General features: G+C 39.9%; 1 long non-coding RNA gene across 1 annotated transcript in view; it reads left to right on the plus strand.

Annotated features, from left to right (window-relative positions):
• LOC125298794 overlaps nucleotides 1–20,614 on the plus strand; it is a 47,484-nt gene extending 26,870 nt beyond the window's left edge. Inside the window, exons 3-4 of the long non-coding RNA XR_007194274.1 lie at nucleotides 11,688–11,795; nucleotides 20,340–20,614. This is a non-coding gene — a long non-coding RNA (uncharacterized LOC125298794). The remainder of the gene's footprint in view (nucleotides 1–11,687; nucleotides 11,796–20,339) is intronic.
• Nucleotides 20,615–24,565: the final 3,951 nt, after the last annotated feature.

Below are 24,565 nucleotides of genomic sequence, written 5' to 3' on the forward strand. Positions count from 1 at the left end.
ATTTGCGAACGTAGAGTTATCAGCGTCATGGACACACCGCAGATTGCGAACGCTGTCAGTCCCAAATTTCTGTCGTATTTATCAATCGTTCAATCCTTAGTGTAAACTGCGCCTTTCTCTGCCTTTCTCCGCCCATAAACGCACTTACTTAACGCCCACAACTGAATGGCAGCGCCTACCTACAAGCGCAGTTGAATGAAGTTAACTGATGACAACATTAAAAAGAATCAAACGTTTAGCGATCATGAAATAATACCATACATGATAAGATCTAAACAAGCAGGGAGATAATGAAGATCAGTAGTTCTACTCAAACTACTTGTGCACGTAGGCTATGGAAGATTGGTCAAATCTAGCAAGTAGGAAAGTTTAAGTGAATGACATGAAAGTGAAAGTAGGACATCCTCCCTCTGCCTGTATGGTGCTCTTGAGCACTAGGCATATTGTTGCAGTTTAGAATGTCTTATTGCATTTTGACCTGCAGGAGGAGCTGGAGAGTTAATCAGTGTTAATTGCCATCGGAATAAAGCCGGTGTCCTGTGGTCTGACTTGCGCTCTCGGTTCTGCTCTGGCCTGACGCTGTGGAGGGCTGGCTGTAGCGATTCCCGATTGCCTTTTCTTTATGCACTACACATACACGTTACTGACGTGCATGACACTTTATTTTATCTTTTGTTGCCTCACTTACTGACTTTTGTAAATATATTTGTAAATAAATTAAGATTACTATTTAAACGTTGCCCGACGGTGTCAGTCTTCCCTATGTCCATTCCCTTTGAGCCAAGGTGTTTGTGACATTGGCTAATGAGCATTTTCATCTTGGGATTTAACAGGGAACCTGTTACTGTGGCCACGTTGTTGGATTAGTAGCCTACATTATGTTGCAAATGCAAGAGACGACCTGGGGGGTATTCCAGAAAGCAGGTTTACTGGCTTAACTGGGTATGTTAACCCAGAGTTAGCGGTAAACCTGGGATTTCAGTTCCAGAAAGCTCAAAAATGATCAGGCTATGTAAGTAACTATGGTAACATAGGCTCTGAACTGAACTGGGTATGTAAACCCAGAGTAAATGGTAAACCTGGGATTTCAGTTCCAGAAAGCTCAAAAATGATCAGGCTATGTATGTTACTATGGTAACATAGGCTCTGAACTTAACCTGAACAAAACCTACCCCCTACCAGGTTATGTTCAATTATGTTCGGTTATTTTAGTGTATGTTCAATCAGGCCGCTATTTTTACACTTGTCACGCAATGGCGTTTCATTTTGACAAAGGTCTGATTGACAAAGAAGCACAAAATCATGTAATATTCATCCGTGTAATTCACCGTGAGAGGGCGATAAGACCACGACATCACATGATAGCCTATCCATTCTTTTCCAAACGAGTTTTTCAAGAGCGCTAGAGTTTTTTTTATCTGAATCCTAAATATAGGCTACTTGAAAAGCATTCTCCATCCCTACATTACGCATGGTGGATTAGAATAGAATAAAATAAATCTTTAATGTAGGCTAGCTAGCCTACACCATATGGACATTTGTGTTTGGCTCACCAGACAGATGGACAAACAACATCTCAGACACATTGAAGATAGGCTAATTAAAACAAGTACAGTACAAAAAAGGGGAAACATAGTCTATAGAAAATTAATAAATAAGTTTAAATATAGCTGTACAGCTCAGCCTCCGCTCTCCGACTGGGAGTTTTTGTAGTGTAGTCTTTGTAGAGCATATCGGCAAGCTTTCGGTCGGTGCGTAGTTTGCCTTGCGCTAAAGCAGTTCCTGCGCAACTTAATTCGTTTTCCTGGACACAAACCCACGAGGATCATTAAAGTGTAGTTTCACCAACTGGCAGGTCAGCATCACTTATTAAATTTTCCAAATGTGCACCGAAATGTGTCCAATAGGCTACCCATGCCTTCCGACATTCACCCTTCCGATGATGGAGCGCAAAAGTTTAACTTGGCCCACAGCTGCAGGACCCGCGTTAAAATAGAAAATTACATTTGGGATTCTCAAAGAATTCCATGGCCCACTCAATCTGTGACAACTAGGCTAGTTTAAGAAAGCATCATTCAAAGCAGTCAATACAATACATGATGTCCAGTGAATTATTTAATTGTTCTTTTGACATTAAATAGGCTATCTTAAACATACGCATTTACACGGTCAGTTAGGCTATTCTCTGCCAAGCAAGGTCTCGGACGCAGGCGCTTAAGTATTGCTCTTTTTTTGTTATTACAGTTCTCTCCTCCTCGTAAGCCTCGACTACTCCGCCTCTAAAAATTACGGTGCTCTTCGCCGGTTTCACTCATGGTTTCGACTCTCAATAGATGATGCCTTTATAAGTTCGCTGTGAAGCGCACAACTCTAGGTTATCTAACACAGGGTTGATTGAACTAACTGGTAACCGGTGTTTTGGAACCGACAGCTCGGGTTTAGTCGCCACAGGTTCAGACAACCCAGAGGTTAAGGTTTATCTCAATGTTTGTTAAACCTCCTTTCTGGAATACCCCTCTGTACTGTAGGCTACTGTTGATGAAATATACCTTGTTTACTAGGCACTCGGGGTACCGGCTAATGGTATTACACGTCCCCATGCTCAACGTTTCACGATGGTTATCCGTCGGGTTTTTTTTAGGAAATAAACTCCATAAATAAACATTAATTTGTAATATTATGCTTCCTCCCTGTTGTTTCCTATGAAGTTGTTCGAGCTGATGTCCGAGTCTGTTGAGGCTGGACTGTCATTTTCACTAATTCACGGATTGGAATAAATGCAGAGACCAAATTTCCCTCACGGGATCAAAAGAGTATATATACTTATACTTTCTGCGTTCTAAGGGTGGCGCTTAGAGACAGGTCAATTGTTAATTTACAAAGTCAGCCTATGAACCAATTAATAATAATAAAAAAAGAGATGAATCATGGATTAAACTAAGGTAGTCCATAATAAGGTAGGCCCTATTTTCGTGACCTGGCGCCTGGCGGAAAGCGGATTATTATCCCAGCGCAAAGATTATTCTGATCTTGCACGTTTATTGAACAACGCGTCAAGGGGTGTGGCAATTAACGACCTTAGGAGGGGTCTGGCGCATTATCTAAAAATCACTATTGTATACTACCTAAAATGCATTATGCCACTTGACTTACCAAGAGAAACCTGGTCAGAAATCCATGACTGATGATCAACAGTGATATGGGTGGGTGCACAACGCACCCTGCTTCTCTCATTCATTAATGTGCACCAGCGCACATGCAAAACATTACAAATTACATGATTACAATGGGAAACATAATTAGAATAAAGATCTTACGAAATACATCTCACAATGAGTAGTTATCCACCATCATTTGCAAGTTGTTAATGACGGATAAAATTGATTAGGCGAGAGGCGGAAGGCAAAAATGAAGCACAGCTGAAGACGCACTGTCACGAGATGTAAGCAGCTCCTCTGCAGGATAAAAGTTTTTTATTCAGTCATTCGAACATTGTTGGGGTAAGTGTTGCTTTTTCCAGGCTATGTTTTCGATGGTAACCCATTGTCAGTCAGTAGTGAAAGTAAATGATGAAAGACAAGACACTACAGGTAAACATTTTAACTAGCAGATATCACTATGAAACTTCCCCAGTTGATTACTTACATTAATATGAGAAAAAGTTTTCTGTAATTTAATGTTTACATGCAAATTAGGCATTATCTAATTAAATATGCACTAATTTGCATGCATTTTAAAACATGAAATATGAGCATTGGATACAGCCAGGTTCAAAATTCAAGTTTTCATTGTGTTCACATATTTATATCTACTTTTGTTATCCTGTAAATAAGAAAATGCTGTCAATAGCCTTAAAAAAAACATTTTTTCCATGTTTTGGAAAATGTCATAAACTAGGCTAGGAATATATCAACAAACCCCTTTGTAAAAATCTTCTAAATATAGTTAGGCATATGCTCATTAGTGGTGTCGACAATAATCGATTCGGCGATGCATTGCAATGCGGGGCATGCACGATTCAGCATTGATGCGGCAACGTGCCATAATCGATTATGTCAATGTTTATTTTCTGGCCTTGAGTGGACAATAAAGTCGTGAAGTTTCAATTACTTCTGGGGGCATTTCCGGAGCAACGTTGTAATGACATGCGCAGCCTGTAGCTACATGCTAAGCGGCAGCACTAGCTAGCATAACAACAACACTAAAGAATCAAGATGACGGAGGGAGATGAACGCGATAGACAGGTAATTAAAAACGCACCCAAAGCTTAGAAAGCGGACATCTCAGATTGTACGAAGTTAATGGGAAACTAGACAAGACGTACGCTGTGTGTAAAACCTGCCACACTAAAATCAAGCACGTTGGCAATACAACTAACTTCACAAACCATGTCGACCGTTGGCATCCTGAGTTGGCTTTGTTACTGTGTGTGCAGTATGTGTAGGAATTTCATCAATCGTTGCCCCTTGAGGTGGCTGTGATGCCCCTTTGAAAATCAGAGGTTTACAGGCCACGGTGGCCTTGGTGTCCCCTTCTTTCGATATTCTGTTTTGCGTCCGACTAATAACGATTTTTATTTAGCCTATGGCCTGTCAAAATAAATCACAGCGCAAGGCAAGAAAGAAAGTGCATCCAAATTCACCCATTCGTCTCAGTTGAACTACTCGCGAACGAGCCTACTCATCACACAGACATCACAAGTAGCCTATCGCATCACATGAAAGAGCTTTTTCTCAGCTTTTAAACTATGTTAGCCGTTAATTGCTGTGGTGAACGGTTCATGAGAAAAGTAAATAATATAATTAAATTTAATCATAAATTCTACTGAAGGTTGTGCGCCCATCTCCCTACCCATATCGGTGGGATACTTCACGAACCCATCGTTCAACACATAACAAACCATATATCAGAATAAACAGCTGACCTGCGTAAAGCGGTCCCCTGCACAGTTAGCCGTTCCAGAGTAATCCAGTTTTGAATTTGCAGCAAATTTCGACATGCATGGATGTCTCCAAATTTGAGCTTTAAGTTTTACAATGTGTTTAAATTATTAAACTTACTAAAATGCCATATCCAATACCCTGTACCATTCAATTTTATTTTATTGAATGATATTTATGTCAAAGATATAGGAGAGTGATAATACACACATAGCAGCCAATAAAATCTGTTGTTCAATATCTGACTGCTTGTATTGCCTCATGACCTCAAAATTTGCCTTGTTTTGTGCAGTAGAATTTTGATGCATCGCAATGCATCGTACAATCGAATTGAATCAAATCGTTACCTGGTGAATAGTAATCAAATTGAATTGTGAAGGCAGTGCCAATGAACACCCCTAATGCTCATCAGTACGTAGGCTCTCATGAACTAAAAGTGCGTGGCGGGCCGGGAACCGGAACTGGGCTAGAGGGAACCGGATAACTCCGCAATCTCCTCCAACCTCATCTTTGTTGCCTTCATGATTTCCTTTCTTATATTAAAAAGTAGCTATCAATTATCAAAAATGACAAGCCAGCCAGAACCTGCCACTCTCTCATGTGTGCTCAGACGTGTTCCCAATTAATGGAGAAGAATAACATTCATTCACATTTGAGAGAGAACCCGAAAAGTATAATTGTTATGTAGCAGGCTGTTGGTGTACATTGACATTGTAAACATTCACTAAGAAGATTAAAAATCAGTTTACAATAAAGCTATTTATTGGCTACATTTTGGTGCCCCCTCTGTCCCTTGGTGTCCTACGCACAGTGCGTGATCCGTGTGGTGGTAGCGGCGGCACTGCCAAACACTTTCCAGACCTGATTTTCCCACTCCTGTAGTAGCGTCGGTGAATTCACCTGCGGCAAGTTTTACTTTTCACCAACTCCATCCTCTTCTCCAGGCTAAAGGCATGCACACAGCGATGTCAGGTCTGCCCCCGCCCCTGTCCATGATGCACGTTGCACACAGTAGCCAGACTTTCTTTACGGTGAACAGCAGCGATGATTAATAAATGTTTTTGTTTTTTTCACTGAGCGGAAAAGATTAAGCCTCAGGTCCAACCCGACCCAAGTCATTTGCTTATATTTTCGACCCAAACCCGTGGGTCCCGTCGGGTTTGTCAGGCCGACCCGACTCGTTGAGAACTCTAGGTACTTCTACATCAACTGCTAACCGACAGGAAAGGAAAACAAAAGTTTAGCGATCAGGAACTGTCAGGAATTTTGCAAACACAGAAGGATTACATAGAGTGGCCATAAGACGCGAGGGAACATGGACGTGTTCTTCATTTGAGGACTGTAACCGATTACAGACGTGCTTTGCTGTTGTGCACTTTCAATTTCAAGTGAAAATGGCTTCACATTCACAACCTGTCATACATGACGCTCCGCCTTCTTTCACATAGAAAGTGTGGGTGTATTTGGGTTTTCAACAAAAAGCAAATAGAAAGGACCTTGACATGCACCATGCCATGACAAAGTTTTTGCACTACCCTCCTAATAAGTGTTTGCACTTCAGGTAAAGTGTAGAAGATAATATTCACAGAATTAAATATGACATTTGAAGTGAGTTGAACAGTCTTATTTTCCTTATTTTTTGTATGCCTTTGAATAATATGGCATGATTCATATGACATGAATCGCAATATATCGCAGTATCGAATCGTAATACTTCTTGTATCATCGCAATATGTTAAGAATCGCAATAATATCGTATTGTGGCCCAAATATTGCAATAGTATCGAATCGTCATATTTTTGCCAATTCCCACCCCTAATATAAATCGTACAAAAAAATAAGTGATAGTTGTAGTGATAGTAGTGAAAACTTTGAAAAGATTGAACTTATAGGTTTGTGTTGTACCTATGACTTATTTATAAAAAATATGATATATTCTTTTAGTTTGAAAGTCCAAATTGTCATTCAGCGCAACTGTCCTCCAGTTCTACTAGGCTTATAAAACCAAAATAATTTGGTGAGCTGTGTTTTGGACGTAAAATATTACAATAAAACAATGTCCCCAAAACATGCAATGTCCATTGTCATTCAGTACTAAATAAATACCCTCATTTTGAAATCAAAATTGGCTGCAGTCATTAGATGATTTGCATCATAAAGAGAAGACTCCCTGATGACCGTTTACTACAGAAGCATGATCAGTCCATCTCAACAATATTTTTATATGACCCTGTACTGACTTTGCATTTCTCAGTACAAAACAGTCATTCAGCACAACACAAACACATGTATTATTAATGTCACTATTTTTACAAAGATGAATATAAACAGGCAATTATGAATAAGCATACAGATGGCTTTGAAACAGGGGTAATTTTTATATTTTATTTTTGCCTGGTTGAAACACCTCATTTGTCTTTCACCCAAATATAGAATACCACCAATGTTGTTCTTTGTGTAATGTGTATAACCATCAAAGCAGTTCCAGTGCTGGTTCGGAGTCAGTGCCAAATCTTGTACCAGTTCTTTAATTTGGTGACATAAAGAGTCTTCTCTTTATGTCACTATTTTTATAAACAAAGATGAATATAAACAGGCAATTATGAATAAGCATACAGATGACTTTGAAACAGGGGTAATTTTTATATTTTATATTTTTTGCCTGGTTGAAACACCTCATTTGTCTTTCACCCAAATGTAGAATACCACCAATGTTGTTCTTTGTGTAATGTGTATAACCATCAAAGCAGTTCCAGTGCTGGTTCAGAGTCAGTGCCAAATCTCGTACCAGTTCTTTAATTTGGTTTTCTAATAAACTAATAAACCTGGCTCTGGGTCAGAAAAACAGGTTCCAACTCAACACCAGCTTTTCACTTGCTTAACACTGCCTTGTGTAACACGTGCAGACTTCCAACACCACACTCATATCCACTCTTTAATTATTTGTTTGAGGGGGATTTATAGTATTGCTGTGTATGTGGATGTCTTGTGTGCATGGAACTGGGACATTCTAAGCTGTTGATTTTAACTGTGTGGGGTTAATGGTACAGAACACCATCCAGTGGCACACCTCCCTAAACGTGGGGTGGCCACCTCGGTCTCTCACACACTGCTATAGAAATAAGAACCTGTTACGTCAGGTGCTGGGATTTTCATGACGTTTCGAAAAGCCACTGGCAGCAAAAAGCAGTGCAGCCATAACAATGTGTGCAAGGATTAAAGTGAAAAAAAAATATTTTGACTGAACTTTTTTTCAGGCAAAGTCATAAGCTGTTCACATCTACCTATACAGATAGCACCCCTTTTGCGGTCGAGCCCTATTGGTTTTTAATGTGCAACAAGAGGCAAACAGCAAAGTAAAAAGAGTATTGCAAGTGTTCTCTTTTCCTGATGAACAAAACAATATTTCAGTACCATCTCTGACCATTGCTGACTAACCATTGCCGTTCTTTACTACTGCAGCAATCATATTGTAGAAAGGCTTTAACTTACACTCAGGCCAAAAGTGTTTAAAGGGGAGAATTTTTTTTTTTTTTTTAACTCATTGAATGCCAAGCTGTTTTCGGAAGCTTTGTCCTAGAGTGCCAGCAATCTAGACCATTGTTGATTATTTTTGTACAGCCACAGCATATTCTGTGTTATAGCTATGAACACAATGGTTCGTTTGAAAGGTGAGACTTTAAGCGCTCAGTGGGTGCAAACCGTGTATTTCTACACGCTTCTGTTCTTGAGAAATCGCAAGCTAAACAGTGGGTAGTTTTCATCAAAATCGCTGTTTTTTTCTAGAAATGGAGATATAATGTCTTTCATGAAATATGAAGTGTTAGACCCACGAAAATGGCCTGGTTTTGAGCTGACGTCCATGTGTCACTGGTTCGAACGAATGTCCAGATTGTGCGTTTTCATGAGTTTTCGATTGTCATATATTTCATTTTCATTCATCACAGAGTTCCCAAAATCACATATAAGGTGTGTTAGAGTGTCTAGCTTCGTAATTAAAAAAAAAAAAAAAAAACGTAATATTACGTTTTGGCACTCGACGCATGGAAAGGAAAAATGTAATATTACGTTTTTGGCACTCAATGAGTTAATATGCAATTCAACACCAAGTCAAAGCTATAAAATCAAGATGGCAAGACTTCCCATTTCCTCATCAAAGTAACAAATCAGATCATTCGATATCTTGTCCATATTTCCATCAGCATTTAATGAAAACATGGTAGTTTTGAGTTTGACAGACTCAGTTTTCCAATGAGCAGCAATACCATGTGTGTTCATGTGGGAGGTCTGTGCATTTGATAACAATCTGTAGAGGGCGCTCTTGTCTTCAGCTATGGGTTGTATAAGGTTGACAAGAGGTTGCGATATGGTGAGGGACGGGTCGTGTTGCGCTATGAAAGAACATATACATACTTTCTGAGCGCAGACACGTTCAGCCAAAGATAAACGTAGCCTACCTCTGTCGTGGTGGCAGTTGCACCAGGTAGGAAGATGTGTCAAAAGCAAACCCCTGGCACTTTCATTTTTTTACGTTCTCCCCCGTCTCCAAAAGCCAAGCCCATTTCCATTGTTTCGTTTATCTTGGACATGTCAGTGCCTTCCTTTAGCAGCAACGCATCCATGACGGCTAGTGGCCTTGCCAAATAATGGTTAACATTAGACACACACAAATCATGACGCTAATATGCGAAGAAAATGGTTCTGGTTTTGTGCTATAAATTAAGAATATTTTATAGCAAAGTTATAATTTGACTATTTTAATTGCATGGTTATTTTATGTCAACGTACAGTCATAACCTACTGCCGTTAAAAGTGTAACCAAAATAGGCCACAAGGCTGTCTGTGTGTCATAGCACAAACACCCCCTTACACAACGGTTCGCAATAATGACAAATAGTCTATTGTATGATTGTATTATTATTATTATTTTATAACACGCTCAGTTAAAACGTTCAGTTGCGAATTGTGAAAGATTGTGGACATGTGTTAGGCGGGGTAATAAATTGCTTTCGGTATGGTTTATAGTACATCGCTTTACACATAACGTTAGATGCATTGATTAAAAACTGTAACCATAATAGGGTATACCGGGTGGCATAGCAGGTAGTCTGTTCAAGCCATAGAGCATCACAGTCCCGCCCACAGCCGATTCCGGAAGTAAGAATTCAATACAATTTCTCCATTGACAATTGGGGTATAAGCCATAAAAACGTAACCATACATGGTAGACTTAAAACCAGCTACGGCTGTACTAAGCAATTGTATATGCTCATATAGAGGGCGAAAATTCAAGGGGCACCAACCTTGTTTTGAGATAAATGTATTTTATTCGCGATGTCTTGGATAAGTACTTCATTACCCATAATCCTGACCAATCCCACAACCCCACAGTGATGCCTCTGATTGGTTAAAAGTGCATAAACTTTCTCAGCGAAAATCCCTGACCAAGATGGCGGAGTCTTACTGCCTATGGCGAAAATCTTAATGTGAATAAAAACTTTCTAGACAAACATTGGTACTTCTATCAACAAGGATTGTGGTTTATATATCACACGAACTTAGTCAGGGCCAATACACCATCAAATAGAACACTGTAAATGCTAGTTTAAACACTTAACTTTTCAGGTAGCCGATAGGCTTATCATTAGCCTGTCAGACATTAGAATGTCATTATAATGCTGCTAACATTAGCCTACATGCTGCAACACAGGTATGAAATATATTATGTTTTAGTGACCTTGTTGTTTCTATGAACATGAATTGTTGTTTATAGGAAACATCAACTTAGTCGAGGCATAAAAAGCCCTGTATATCATCATTAAGTACTTAAACTTTTGAACTAGCTAACTAGCTGATAGCACAAGCTGGATGCTACCACCGGCTAGACACTGCAGTAAAATGATTAGCAAACCGTCCATGCCCCCGTGAATACTTCACTGTTTCAAGGACGAAATCAAGAGTGTCCAAAGGGGTGAAAACCACTTTAAATCGGGTCACATTTTTGACTGTTGTGTGTCCGAGGGTCAGCTTGTGGGTTTTGTAAGGGCCAGCATGAGGGACAAGACCTACAAAGTTGTGTGATGCTCTATAGGTGGCACCCAAATGAATGACTTCCCCTGACAAGAGTTCGCGATAGTAAGAAATCGTCTACAATAATGCAGGGCCTACATTTTCTCCCTCGCACATAGATCTCATGGATCATACCCAAAAAAGTTCAACAGATTAGCCTATCAGCTGTCTCGATTGTGTCACTATCATTCAAAAATACTTTTAGACCGTTCTTTAGTCCTCCAGACGTGTGTTTTTTAAGCAAAAGGGTTAGTGAGACTACAACATAAACAAAGCAAAACTCATGGCTGACGCATCTTTTTGAGCGGTCACTGATTGAGACAGAAAGTTCTCAAGAACACTTAGGTCTGTAAACATTAACATGACAAAATTCATATTCATTCATCGGACCTAATATTTGTAGTTGCCTTGTCCCGAACGTTTTATTACTCAGTTTGTCAAAACAAACACCTGACCAACTTGACATTGCCCTCATAATTTATTGGTAGGCTATATCATTGTGTAGGCTAACTTTGGCTTATGCACCACATATCCTATTATTCAATTTGCCAAGCATTCGCTAGCTAACTTATGTTTAAGATAAAGTTAATGTTGTTGTTAGGATGTTGCTCCTTTGGCAGCCTATGCATTGACTACACAATCTGACTACATTGATCTGCCCCCCCTTTTTTTTTTCAGGTCTCTCCTGATTTGCCAGAGAATATGAAAATATTGTTTAAGCTGGAAATTATACTGTATTGTTTTGTGTTGTTGTATGGACTTCTACACTTACCATTTTGGGAAACGGTAAGCATTTTGAGGAAGCTAGGGCACAGTCACAAATATGTACATTGGCAGAAAAAGTATGTGAAGCCATTGGAATTACCTGCATAAAGTATGGCCTCATCTTCATCTGATGTGCAATAATGAGTAAATACAATATGTTTTCACTGATAACACAAATTATTGCATTGATCTTGTCCATATTGAATAGATAATTCAACCATGCACATGTTGTGTCGAGCCTTCTTAGTGTTTTAAAAATATTTTGACGCATCAAAATAGTAGGCTAGTGCCCCTACGACTCCCATTCACGAAAGTTTGACTCGGGTAGCCTATTCACAAAAACACCCTAGGATGCATTTTGGCGAGAGTTACGCTTGAATAAGCAATAACAACATATTCATAACATTTTGTGTAGGCCTAGGCCTACTATTTTATTGCCATTGCTTGTGTGTGATGCCAATGAAACTTTTTCGGACCGAGTTAGCTAGCTATCGTTAGCACAGTAAATGGAAAGTGAATGGGAACGGCTAGGTAGTAGGCTACTGCAGGACTTAAACTATATTGTTGCAAACTAAACTGAAATAACACGTTCTGCAACTTTGTGGTCTATTATTAAAAAACTATGTTAGGTTAGGTTGTCAACTGTCTCTGGGTCTAGAAACTAGAGATCAAGTAAGCTGGTGACAGATCACGAACAAAGTTATTTCTCTTTATTTATTTCGTTGGAAAATACAATGTCAATGTCGGACTGTTAGGAAGATATGACTTGTAGAAAATGGGCTTGTAACTTACATCTCTGAATGTAGGGAAATTCTGAAGATGAATCCAAGCTAATATTTTTCTATGCATGCAGACGCCAAAGACTGAGCTGTATTTCGCATATTATGTCCCTTACTGGCTACCTGTATTTTGACATGGCGCACGTACACGGCTAGTCGACATGGCACTATGTAAATGTAAATGAGGATTTCTAAGCCAATAGGTATGCTTCGAGTTGTTGGTGGTGGGAAAACATGAATGGGGCCACATTTATGTATAGGAAATGTTGATTTTGTTAACAAACAACTGAAAACGTTACACAGGGGACCTTTTAAATTTTACTATTTTTAATTATTATTTTTTTTTTATTATTATTTATTAGGGACCATGTACAATTTTAAACATAAATGTTGCCATTTGATGCATTGTAGCAGAGTTAGCCACAGCCTAATTTACATATGCAGTCCCCTGGCCGGGCACAATAAAAAAACATACATCCACTACACACACACACACAAAACACACCATGTCAGCACCAGTACCATCATCGTGTCAGTGGTTGCAGATTTGCGTTAGATCTCCAGAAAAAATTTCAGCTGAGATTTAAAACTCTTCTATTTGAAACTGCAGCTCTGTTATTGCATTCCACTGTGTGGTGGCTTTAAAGGTAAAGGCAGATTGTCTAAAAGCTGTACGGCAAAAAGGTATGTTGCAGTTAGGGCTGCACGATTATGGCCAAAATGATAATCATTATTATTTTGATCAATATTGATATCACGATTATTTATCACGATTATTCATTAATTTTATTGACAAACATTTTTTTTACATTACATTTGGCTGACGCATTTTTAACCAAGGCGACTTACAACATGGTTAACAGTTTAAGCTTTTCAAAGCAATTTGTTCAACAATTCTAGGACAATCTTAAGAAAAAAATTCCCTAAACATATTGGACTTGGTATTTGGCTCACTCTTTCCCCACAGTCACTCCTCTTAAATTACTGCTGGCTGCGACTTTTTGTGCTTGCTATAAGTATAAGTACATATACCTCCGATTACAAGTCCAGAGCGCTAACCAGTTGGCCACGGCTGCCCCCATGTGTGCATGTGTAAATGTGTGCACCACCATCTACAGGCCAACGAGTGTACAGTCACTAAATGTACACAAAACTTAAATTTTTTTAGACCCCCCCATGGATGAAATTCTACGAAACTTGGCATACCCCCAGAGAATGCCAGGTTAATCATACACATAAAATTTGGTGCAGTTCTGAACATCTTAACTGAAGAGAGGGGCGATTAAAGCAGAATGATATTGCATTTTCATTTTTTACCGGGGGGTTGCAAATCACAAATGAGTGATTATGGGCTAGGTTGATGTGGGCCCTTGAGACCAACATACCATACAAATTTCTTCATCCTCGGTGCCACGGTTCAGGTAGTTATTTCGGAAAAACTGCATTTTTTGCACACACTATCACAAGAACGAAGAGCACTGGGCAACTCATTCCACCAACATGGAACCACTGAGGAAAAGAGTCTTGAATTTGACCTAGCGTAACGTAAATCATGCATCGACTGTTACAGGAGCTGTGTGCTAATATTCACTTCAACAACTAATTTAGCCTCCTGTTAACGGTAACGTTAATGTAACTGCTAACGTTAGCATGTAATGTAATGTGCTGTCCGTATTTCTGTTGTTAGCTCATTAGTATTCACCATTCTAAATTGGCACAGTCTATAATCAACAAAATAAGCTCTCTTAGACATATTTAAGAACAACAATAGAAAAAAAGTTTCAGTTGATACGCAAGACTTACCAGACAAGAACAAACCGAAGACTGTTGTTTGTGCTGTTTAGCTAACTCACAGCCACAAAATTCATCCAGCCAGCTAGCCTTCGGCACTGAGTCGACCTGCGTTGCGGAAAGGAGAAGGGGGCGGGTTTCACTCGACAAGGGGCGTGTTTAACTTGCTGAGTGGTCGTGCCTGACCGCGACTCCTCTTCACTGCGCATGCTTCAACTTCTGCTGCGCAGCCGCACTTCAAATTGGCTCCAAATTTTCCAAGATGGCGTCGCCTCGGCGGCTTCAATTCCATAGAACACTGCTGAATGCAGCCACACTGTCCAGTTCTATATATACAGTCTATGGTTCAGCCATTCCAACTGTCAGTTGTCATCAACTATGCCTCCACCAAACTATACTTAACCACCACCTATCTAGCAACCAACATAGCAACCATTGATATAAAGCATCTATATTAGTTTCCATAGCAACCAACATGATTACTTTAGCAATAATCATAGAAACAGTTTCATTTAGCATTTCAACAGCCATGTCTACTTAAGCAAAAGCATTTTAACTATCTACATTATCTGTTTTAACACTGTATATTTTAAATCATATGTTTTGCATTTTCATGCACTGGCAATTCCTCGGAATTACATTTTCTAGTTGTCCTCTAATATCTGTAGAATGGATGGATGCTAACCACTTCACCATTCCTAGCCATTTTAGTAACATGTATCATTGATGAAAGGGCATAGTCAAGTTTGATTAAACATACTTAAAAAAATATCCTGTTGTCCAGGATCACTTTTTGTATTACTTTGTTGCCTGTTTGTATAATTATTGCAATTTTTTTTTTATTGTATTTTAATTATTCTCACATTGGTAATAATTGTTATGTATTATGCTTTATGTAATTACCATTGTAATTGCTTCATTAACATATCTGGCATTATAGCATGTCTTCACTTGCTCATATTCCATTGTTATGTTAACAAAATGCTGCCCTATTCAGCTCTTTCTATTGAGTCCCACGCTGCTTAAGCACAGGGTACCCGCGGAGTCTTAAAAGTATTAAAAAGTATTAAATTTAATTTTCCTAAATTAAGGCCTTAAAAAGTATTACATTTCACCTCAAAGTTAAATTTCAACCTCGTAGCGTAAATCAGACTCAAGGATTAAAGTTCTCCGTCGTACCACGGATTCTCGTCAATTTGATTTTAGAAATGTCATATTTGAGATCGATGCAGATCCGGTAGGAAAAAAAAATAGGGGGTCTATCACCTTTTCTTTTCCTTTTTTTAAGGCAACTACAAATATTAGGTCCGATGAATGAATGTGTGTGATGGTAAATGTTTAAAGACCTATTGTGTTCTTGAGAACTTGTCTCAATCTGAGACCGCTCAAGAAGATACGTCAGCCATGAGTTTCGCTTTGTTTATGTTGTAGCTACACGCTTGTCTCATTGGCCTGGGGCGGTTGCTTAAAAAAAAGGAATACGTCTGGAGGACGGTCTAAAAATTGGATTATAGTGACACAATCGAGACAGCTGATGAATTTGCCCAATCAGTTTAACTTTTTTGGATATGATATTGTGAGCTCTATGTGCGAATTCGGTGTTCTTTCCCTGCATCATGTAGACAATTTCTTACTATCGCGAACTCTTGTCAGGGGAGGTCATTCATTTTGGGTGTCACCTATGACTTGAACAGATAGCCTGCTATGCCACCCGATGTACGATTATTGTTACAGGTTTTAATCAATGCAACTACCATTATGTGCAAAGCGACGCAATATAAACCGTAGCCTATCCCGTCTGACATGTACAACAATGTTCACAATTTTTGACGGAAGGTTTTGACTGAGCGTGTTAACATAAAATAATAATATCGCGAACTGTTGAGTAAGGGGGTCAGTCGTGTTTGTGACTCACAGACAGCCTTGTAGCCTATTTTGCTTAGGCCTCACTTTTAACGACAGTAGGTTGTGAGCGTATGTTGACAGAAAATAACCATGCAATTAAAATAGTCAACTTAAAACTTTGCTATTATTAATGTATAGCACAAAACCATAACCAGTAGGCCCACCAGAACCTTGCATATTAGCGTCATGATTTGTGTGCGCCTATTTGGCAAGGCCACTAGCTGTCATGCTAAAGGAAGACACAGGTGTGGTATTAAAAAGGTCTTAAAAAGTCTTAAATTTAGGTCTGACAATTCTGGGGGTACCCTGTAAGCAGTGTAGCCTTGTATGGGAAGGGCATTGTAGAGTTGCCTATATCTAGTCTGACAGAGGAATTTAAGTGTGCTAAGGCTAGATTGGAAATGACTCTTACTCGGTCCAAGGACCCAGTGGTGAGGAAAGTTGCACCCACAGTTAATGCAGGGAGGAAGTGGAACCCAGAGCAGGATGTTAAGCAAGCTCTATCAGCATTGAAGCATAGGGATATAATGGGCCATGTGCAGCACGGGCGGGGGGGTCTAGGGGTGGGCGTAAGTAAACCCTTGTGGAGTAAGGCTTCTGCAGGAGAAAAGAGGAAAATGGTAGTGGAGGAAATGCATAGACAGGAGGAGGCTGTAATATGTACTAAGGCAGTGTCGCAGGCAAAACAAGGCCAGTGGGTGAACTGGGAAGGGGTGAAAAAAAGACGGATTAAATGGAAAGATCTATGGGGCATGGAAGCTGGTAAGATCAGATTTATGTTAGGTGCTACATATGATATGCTCCCATCTCCCAAGAATGTAAGTCAATGGTTTGGTGAGGATGATAAATGCATACTTTGCTCGTGTGTGGGCAGTCTCCACCATATCCTATCAGGGTGCAAGGTAAGTCTCACCCAGGGGCGGTATATGTGGCGTCATAACCAGGTATTGAAATGTGTGGCAGCGGCAATAGAGGATAAAAGGAGAGAAGTCAATTCATTAGCAGCTAGTAAAGGGGTAAGGCAAATTAACTTTGTACGTCAGGGGGATAAACCTTGTTCCGCGAAGGGCAGGTGTAATACCGGCCAGGTGAAAAATGGGGCGGGCCTTTGAAATGAAGGTTGATCTTGGCCAGCAAATGGTGGTACCTCCACATATAGTGAGTACTAAACTACGACCCGACGTAATTCTATGGTCGGATTCAGAGAAGATAGATTACTTCATTGAACTCACTATTCCTTGGGAAGACAGAGTGGAAGTGGCCAATGAGCTGAAGAGAGCTAAATACACTGAAATAGCAGAGGAGGCAGCCAAGCGAGATTGGAGTGCACGATTAAGCCCTATTGAAATCGGTGTACGTGGGTTTGTGGCCAGATCTGCTATTGGTTTGCTGTCTGATTTGGGCATTTGTGGTCGAAGTCTAAGGCAGGTGGTTAGTAACATGTCTCTAGCAGCAGAACGGGCAAGCGAATGGTTGTGGGTAAGGAGAAGTTACCCTTCCTGGGGCACAAGCTAAGGTAAGCTAACTGGCTCATTTGTTTTGTGTTTTGTGTGATGGACTGTGCCTAGGTTGATGGTACTTGGCTAAGGTTTTTTATAGTTTATGGTAAAGTCCAACTTTGATCATGCCTGGGCTGGTTAAGAGTATTTTGGGTATTGGATATTTCAATGTGGTAATATGGTGGCAGCATGGAGGGGAGTGTCTCCAGGACGCTGGTTTCACTGTTAAGCCTTCATGAGGTGTCGTGGGCCTAACTTAACGAAACATCGGTGAATGAGGGTGCCCACTAGATAACCCACTTGTGGGTAGTGTGCTTTTTAAAGTTAAACTTGAGCAGGGGCTTCTGAATGTGTTTTTACCTTGTATTTTGGCACAAGGGATTTTAAAGGGAAACTTGGCAGGATTTCCCCCTCTGCTGGAGAAATTGTGCATTATGCTATTTCAAAACTGTGGAAAAAGGTAACGATAAAGCAAATGGATTTGTTTACAAGCTAGCAAAACGGTTAGCATAAGTTCGGAAGAACAATGTGGATGTTACAAGGTAAGAAACACGATTTAAAACGAGTTTCTTGTTTCTCACTTCGGTAGTCTCAATGGAGGAGACGGTAGGAGACGGTAGTCTCAATGTTGCAAGGTTGGTTTTCCGCCTGGGAACGCTAGGGGCAGCGGGAAAAGTCACCATTTTCACCGGAACAGGTCATTTAACCATCCAAATGATTTATAAACGGGTTTATTACGTTAAAATAGTTGCCAAGTTCCCCTTTAACATCTAAACCTGTGTATTAATGTAAAAGACTGAATCAAATAGAATGTCACTGTACTATTTAGCAATTTTTATTATTGTTTTCACTTTTGTCTTTATTGTTTTTGAGTCATGTAGGCTATGCTACTGGATGCCTGAATTTTCATTGGGATTAAAGCGATGGTTCGGAGTAATTTCACCCTGAAGAATATTAACTACTTTTGACAATTCAAAATAAAACCTCTCCGTTAATATGCTTACTTTTGTCAAATGCCGTATTGTTATTGTGTGGTTTACGTAGGCTAACGTTAACAATTCATGTGAATGTCTTGTTAGCCTATGAGGTTTGGTTCGCTAGGCAAAACACTAGGCAAAACAAAAAAGTTTGTTTTGGTGCACTGATGACAGTCAGGATCAACTCTAACTTGCCAGCTAGTATTGTTCAGAAAGTATATAACATGCTTTACTTGCTACCTGGATCATTTCTGTGAATATTATTAATGTAAGATGAATGATAAGATCATTAAGCTTTACTGTGTTCGGTGTGTTAACTAACGGCATCGCGGCAACGGCAGCTGTTGAACAATCTCTGTGGAAACTATAGTTACTATAATTTCTGTGCCGGAAAATCCCCTTTCAATGCAGTGAATCCCTTAACGGTTTTCCTTAACTTAAGAAAACCATTTAAGGTATTCTGTGCAACACCCTTAAGTAAATCCCTTACCTAAGGAGAAATTAAGTAGCCTGACCTAGCCATACTCAATTCTAGTCAGTATATGAGTCTGATACTGCTCCATTGGGACGTAATTATGGGGGTGCCTCTGCACACAATTGGATAGACCTGACCAATCAGAGCAATGAAATAACTTAGCGTGAGATGTAGGAAGAACACACAAACCATCCTTCTTCTCCACAAATACCTTAACATTGTTTTCTGGTCTTTTGTAAAAGTTATTGTGCCGTCAATATCTTCTACAACACTCATTAGCGAAATCTAAGAGATACGTAGTAGGGTAGGCTATTAGGAAAAGACTGATAGCCTATATCCCCTCCGTTTTTTAAAAATAATTCTGTTGAACACTGATATGCTGCAATAGCCATCATCCAATCAGCACAGCACTATCAGATTTCAGCACAATCAGATTTCAAATGAACGAGGGAACATGTCACAATGCAACACGCTGTATTCCCTTGATGAAAGTGAAACCATGAGTTTTCCCACATCTCAACTTTGGCCAACGTTTTCAGAAATAATCGTTTTCAGTGACAAAACCTCATTGAAATAATATGCATTTTCCATATGGGGTCTTAGAAGCCATCTGTCGCCTTCTAGCCACAGCGTTTTTGTTGCAAACATAATTAACCTAAGCATGCTCAGATGACGTGATAGACGAGGCGCTGTTGCTCACCTGTCCATCATTGTAAAACCTGATTTGATTAGTCCGCCAGATTTGGGGCTAGCATAGTTGCTCCACAACGGAGCAATACCAGACCGAACTGGTCGACCTCAAATGTTGTGGGCGGGATTAAGTTCGGCTGGCACCCAGGCTAGAAATTAAGCCTTCAGGGAAACAATTTAAGGTGCTTTGTGCAACCAGCCACAGGTGTACAAACTTTCCAATGCCTCGTTTTATGAGTACAGAACATATTTGTACTACTGTATAAGTTTGGTACCATTCTGGGCATTATTGGTGGGGTAATTTACGAGATACATACACAGTTCTGTTAGCGCCTGGTCATGGTGCAAAAGGACCCTAGGGTGAAATTACACAGAACCGTCGCTTTAATAAAGTATCTACCTACTTATCTAATTACCTATCTATCTACCTATCAATCTATCTTATCTAGCTCTACAACAGATATAACAGTCCTACAGAAGACTCTAAGACTACTGACAGACCTAAAACAGAAACTTCTGGAGGGGAAGAAAGGAAAAACCTCTGAAAATGGAACAGCATCAAAATCATAAGGTGGTGATTTCCTGATGTACATGAAGATGTCATGAAGATGTATGCATCTGTTCCGACTGAAACAGTTTTAGAGTTTTCCCAACTTTTGTATTTGTAATTCATATAGCCTTAATATAGCCTATTTGTTACTCTATTAAAAACATGAATAAGGTTTCTACTTTGTTTTATTGTGTAACAGACAATGGCAACTGTAGCTTTAGAGGAGGCTCTTTGGTGAATCAGCATTCTAGCTCCCCCTTTAAACTGAAACTAATGATAAAATCATATCCATGTGAATGGGGCCCAGTTCCCCGAAAGCATCGTAAGCCTAAGTAGGTCGTAAAGTCCCTCTTACAAACGTCTTACTTGCTGACTGTTTCCCAAAACCATCGTTGCTTAAGAATGTCATGAAAACACTCGTAGATCTACGAGTGATCCAGAGTACTTGTTCATGGCTAAGAGCATCGTATCACTGACATACAGGGATAATACAACAAATAATATAAATATCCAACTTACTTTACCATTCTTTATCATATTTACATGTAATTATTCAGATTTTAGCATGCAAAATAACATACATTTATTGCTCATAATGTGACCGGACAAAAATGCAATTAAGTATGAAACGAGATGTAACCAGAGTAGTAAGGAGGTGGAGAGAGAGACTATGAGCCACTCCCAGTGAGCTTAGTACCCAGGGACTTCTTTAAGAGAATTGCTAGGGAAGGTTTGACACAGGTCCGAAATCACCAAGCAGACAACGTGAATTCCAGTCAAATCATAAAAGTTTATTAAATAACCAAAGGGAGGGGAGTCCTGCAATGATACCTCAAACGTCTCAGGTTATGAAAGTACAAAAATATTTATTATTGTTATTTTTTATTATAATACAAGTATGGACAGGTGATTTCTAAAGTGGGGCCGAGGCCTGAGGGAGACAGACTAACTGGAGGTGTGTTCGAAGTTCCAGCCATCACACGTGCATACACACTGCAAGAAAGTGACTTACCAGTGACACCGCAGCCCACCGCAAGCAACAATGACACCACAAATGTGCAGCTACAGAGTCCCACCACCAGGTGACTAGCCTCCCTCAAAGAGGGCCCCACATCTGCCAAACAAACAAATAAAACAGCACCACAAGGGCAAAAATACAGTAGGCCTATACAGACGTTACGGTAGATTATGCAGGCACACCAGGACAAAAAAATACAAACACACACAAATGACAGCCAGCACCAGACAGGCACTATAAGCAGTTACAAGAATGAAGCATATGCCACTTTACTAATGCGGCAAGCAACATGCAGGCTGACATATAAATGCCAAATAAACCCAAAGAACACAGGCAGAAACAAAATTATACAGACAAGCAGACGTAGACACTAAGTTAATGCCCACAAAAAGACACAAAACAGGCGTGGACCTTACTCAAAAACGGCACACAATTAGGCTACACCAAAATAAACTAACTACAGACAAGACAGCAGCACGACCCACGCTATGCACCCCGCGTAGATGGAAAGGGCCGCGCTACCTGTACAGGACAGAAAAGACATTGAACATAAAGCCTTCTACTGCAGCCTAGAAAGTTACCCATTAAAGCAAGCATGGTACATACCTATGGTCGTAACTATGATTAGTGCACAAGGCGCCGTATGAAGAGCACTCACCCACGTTCAGCTACAGGCATACAAGATAAAATGTTACGACTCAAAACAGAAAATAAACTACGAGAGATTAAGACAAACATAGGTGCATACCTGTAGAATAAATAAAGGATGGTGTCTAAAACACGGGCAGCAGGAGTAGACTAGCCGGTGACCGCAAAGCTACAGGTGAAGACAAACATTGATAAAACCATATTATTAGTCCGGCAGCAAACGGGAGTACTGCAACATACCTGATGACTGAATCCGACATGCTAGGGGCCTGATATCAATTGCCCATGAGTCTCATCAAGGGGTGGTGCGGACAAAGCAACGACTTTGTGCCCTCTATTGGTAGCCGAAGATGGACTCTGAGGTGCCCAGTGCCATCCGCTCCCGTCATTGGTGCCAGTTGAATGAAAAAAACACCAAACCATGCCCAGTTCCTACAACTACAACCAGTGCTTTTGCCAGATGGCCCATGGCAGAAGGTCGCCATGGACATCGTTGGGTCCTTTGATTCAGCCACTCCAGACTGCAGGTATGCAATTACATTAACTGATTACTACAGTAAATGGCCGGAGGTTGCCTTTACTCGCAACATTACTACTGACGCTGTGATTACATTCCTGTCATCCGTGTTCAGTCGGCATGGCAATGGCGTTCAGTTCACCTCCGCTGCCTTTGCTGCTTTCTTAGAAGAAAGCCGGGCTGTAGTCAAGACCACCTTTGTCGAGTCCAAGTCAAGTCCAAGACCTGGACTAGTCGAGACCAAGTCAAGACCGAGTCCAAAGAAGTTCGAGTCCAAGACAAGACCGAGTCCAAAAAGGTTCGAGTCCGAGTCAAGACCGAGTCCAGGATAGGAAAAAAAGTCTTATGCATGACAGTATCAAGACAATCATTTTGGGTTATTATCTAAAAGCAAAAACAGTGTGAACACACCCAGGATTTGTAAGTGTAGCCATTCCCCTTCTCCAATATTATTATAGGGCTGTCAAACGATTAAAAATATATATTTTGAAATTAATTAATCTCAATTAACCGCAATTAAAAAGTTCCTAAAGACTAAAGCTTCTTAAATGGCATATGAGTAACCACAAAGGTAAAAGTAAAACACTTTTATATTATTTAAATGATAATACTGACACAGTAATTGTGTTTTAAAGTATTCATTTCTTCATCACTACACATTTGATGCTGTTTAACTCATTTGTAAATGGTGCACTGTCACTTTAAGCCCATTGTGGCCACGTTCTCATAATGATCTTTTTTTACCAGCTCCATTGAAATATAGCCTATAGCTAGTCCACAAGCTCTAATATTATTTATACCACATGTATTGTACAATATTAACAATGATAAGCATGATATTAAATTGGTATAAACAGCTTTCATTCCTTTGGAAATAGAAGCATGTAATGACATGATGCTAGCTAGACATTTTCTGTTTGCAATTAAAAGTGAATGATGAGCCTGAGCCAGTCACCTAGCTAGCTGAGTGGAATGTGTTTAAATCGGCATAATATGTGCTTCATGTAAACAAATTAGCCTATTTAAGACTTCAAGACTCACCAGTTCCATTACACAAAGGCAAAGACAACTCTTCATATTTTTGTCCATTTTTCAAATCACAGTGAGTGCAGCCTACATGTCAAAGTGCCCTGGCTCTCACAGTTTATAACTGGTCAGTAGTGGAAATCGGATAAATCCGCAATTTCCTCTAACCTCGTCTTTGTTGCCTTCCTTTTATAAGTTTCTTATATTAAAAAGGAGATATCAATTATCATCAACAACGACAAGCCAGCTGGAGCCTGCCAATCGTTTTCTCTCCCTCTCGTGTGCGCTCAGACGCGCTCTCAATTAAATGGAGTAGCATACGTTCAAGTTGGATCTTAATGGAGAGGACCCGAAAAGTATCATCTTTATGTAACTGTTGCTGTTGGTGCATTTTAACATTGTAAACGTTAATTAACAAGAGTGAAAAGCAGTTTGCTGTAAAGCTACTATTTACTGGCTAAATGTTTGTTCCTCTTCATCTTCAGCTAACTCCACAGACAGTAAAATAAACTCTCAGGCTTGCGGTTTTAGGTTTTGCGGTGACATCAGCCCCCCACAAAGGTAAACACTATTGCGTTAATATTTTTTTACCGCATTATGTATTTCAAAATGAATCGCGGCGATTAACACGTTAATTTTGATGGCGCTAAAGACAACTGGACTCGGTCGAGATCAAAAGCCATATTTGGCAAGACCAGTGACTGAGACAAGACCAAGTCCAAATACTAGCGAGTCCGAGACAAGTCCGAGACCATAGAAAAACGGTCTCGAGTCCTACAGCCCTGGAAGAAAGACAAATCCGCCATCACAGATCCTCTATTAGATCTATAAGATGGCTTATGGACTGACTGACTTCTACTTTTATTTATTTTTTTTAAATGACTTATTTTAACTAGCCTGGCTAGCGCCACCACTT

This window comes from Alosa alosa, chromosome 8 (genome assembly GCF_017589495.1).
Source record: "Alosa alosa isolate M-15738 ecotype Scorff River chromosome 8, AALO_Geno_1.1, whole genome shotgun sequence".
Taxonomy (NCBI): Eukaryota; Metazoa; Chordata; class Actinopteri; order Clupeiformes; family Clupeidae; genus Alosa; species Alosa alosa.